Raw genomic sequence first — 2,730 nt, forward strand, 5'->3', positions numbered from 1 at the left:
GCCCTGGAGTCAGGAGGACCTGAGTTCAAATTCGGCCTCAGACACTTAACACTTAATAGCTGTGTGACCCTGGGCAAGTCACTTAACCCCAATTGCCTCACCAAAAAAAAAAAAAATTGTATAAAAACATGTGGGAAGACTTGGATGAAATCATGAAGATTGAAATGAGTAGAACCATGAGAACATTATATATAGTAACAGCAATGTTGTTTAAAGAATAACTACAAATGACCAAGCTATTTTGAGTATTATAAATATTCAAATCAACTATAAAGGACCTATGAATGAAGACGTTATCCACCCCCAGAGAAAGAACTGATGAGTAGAATTATACATAGTATGGTTTTACTATATATCTGTACCGATTTATCTATCTATCTATTTATCCATCTATCTATTTGTATCAAGTGGTGGCCTTCTCTAGTACAGGGTGGGGAGGGAGAAAGAGAGACAGTATGAAACTTAAAATGTAACAAAAAATTAATTTTAAAAAATCCTAGCCATATAGCTTGTACCTCAGCTCATTGGGAGGACTTTCTAGGACCCATTTTTTTTCATGGTAAACCACACTACTGGATTAATAGTTACCAAAATCCAGTTGCATATGCTGTTTTTATAGCAAGTAGAGCCATTGGTGAACCAGGCAAAATGGCATTCTTCATAGATGGGACTGGCAGAAGAGGCAAGGTATCAAGGCTGGGATGGGAGGCTTCAGTTTCTGGTAGAGTTGCAACCTGTTCATGAAGCACACTAATACTTAAGGCACCTGGGCAAGCATGGTTTTTTTGTTTGTTTTTTTAGTGAGGCAATTGGGGTTAAGTGACTTGCCCAGGGTCACACAGCTAGTAAGTGTTAAGTGTCTGAGGCCGGATTTGAACTCAGGTACTCCTGACTCCAGGGCCAGTGCTCTATCCACTGTGCCACCTAGCTGCCCCCGGCAAGCATGTTTTGACTATATTCTTTCCATTTAATCACAGAAGCTCACTATGTCCCACCTATCTTGTCAGAGAGACATCTTGCATCACCGAACTTATGAGAGGCAACTCTAGATGAAAGGACTCATCCATTCAATGGATACAAAGGCCCAGTAACAGGTGAGCAATTGCTTTTCAAAAGTGGTACAGAGGGGCAGCTAGGTGGCGCAGTGGATAGAGCACTGGCCCTGGATTCAGGAGGACCTGAGTTCAAATCCGGTCTCAGACACTTAACACTTACTAGCTGTGTGACCCTGGGCAAGTCACTTAACACCGATTCACACACACACACACACACACACACACAAAGTGGTACAGAGAGTGGCCACTTTAGGATGTTGTATCTCCATAACCCTGATGGTCATTTGGTTCGGCCTCTTGATGTCTGCCAAAGGTTCTACTTATCCTTCTCTTTATGAAGAGACTTCCAAAAATTTGGACTTCATGGTATCATAAGGGCTTAGGGGGAGAAACTGTTGGATGGTCCACTTCAGGTCTTTTGGGGTTGAAGCCTATTCTAGGTCCCACTCAAAAGAGGCAGACTTGCGGTAACTTGGTAAATGGGGGCCATCAGTCTACTCGCGGGTGAGGAATGTTGGTTCTCTAAAACTCAATCAGTACAGTAAGCTTCTGGGCTTCTTTTTTAGACTGTTGGGAAGTGGTTGTCAGAACCTCTTTCTGGGCTGTGTCTAGAATATCTGAGTTCTTCTATCTGCGGTATTCTTTCAGTTCTTTTTTTTTTTCTTTCTTTTTTTTTTTTTCAAGGCAATGGGGATTAAGTGACTTGCCCAGGGTCACACAGCTAGTGTCAAGTGTCTGAGGCGGGATTAGAACTCAGGTCCTCCTGAATCCAGGGCTAGTGCTCTATCCACTGCTCCACCTAGCTGCCCCCTATCTGCGGTATTCTTGAAAACTTGACTGAGTGAGCTGGATTCCCTATTTTCTTAGGGTTGGTTGATCTTCCACCTCTTGCTGGAATAACGTCAGGCTTTAACTATGGGCCCCCACTCCACCTAGTTTCTCTGACACCTTGGCTTAGTCAACATCATGTCATCAATAAAGTGGTAGACATCAATACCCTCAGGAAGTAAGGTCTCTCTCAGGTTTTTTAAGTCCTCAGACTTGATTTTATTATAATCATTTTGGATAGGAATCTTTCTGAAATACAGGCCTACTTTCTTACCTAGATCATGCCAACATGATCCAATCTTTATTGATGATTCAAGATCATTATTCAGTCCTGTCCAACTCTTTGTGATTCCATTTGAGGTTCTCTTGGCAAAGATACTGGAGTGGTTTGCCATTTCCTTCTCCAGATCATTTTACATATAGGAAACTGAGGCAAACAGTATTAAGTGACTTGCCCACGGTCACATAGCTAGTAAGTGTCTGAGGCTGAATTTTGACCCTGGAAGATGCCTTTCTGACTCCAGGCCTGATACTCTATCTGCTGCCCCATCTAGCTGCCCCCAAATCATCAGGAATAACAATTATTGTGCTGTACTGTAACATGGAAGACAATTGGCCCTCTACTAAATCATCCCATCCTACTGTGCCTTCCTAGCTCATGTCTACTTCTTTTAATAGTTTTTTTCTGCTCCTTCCCTCTTTGTTAAGTCAGCCATCTCTCATTTCTGTTGGTGTACCTTCTTTGAGTAGCTACCCCAAATTTACTTCTAACTTGTTATCAACTGGGAATCTAGATAATCAAGTTTCTTAGAACTGAGTCAAAAGTAAGAGGAAACAGGCTCTGATT

The sequence above is a fragment of the Dromiciops gliroides genome, chromosome 4 (assembly GCF_019393635.1).
Source record: "Dromiciops gliroides isolate mDroGli1 chromosome 4, mDroGli1.pri, whole genome shotgun sequence".
NCBI classification, from domain to species: domain Eukaryota; kingdom Metazoa; phylum Chordata; class Mammalia; order Microbiotheria; family Microbiotheriidae; genus Dromiciops; species Dromiciops gliroides.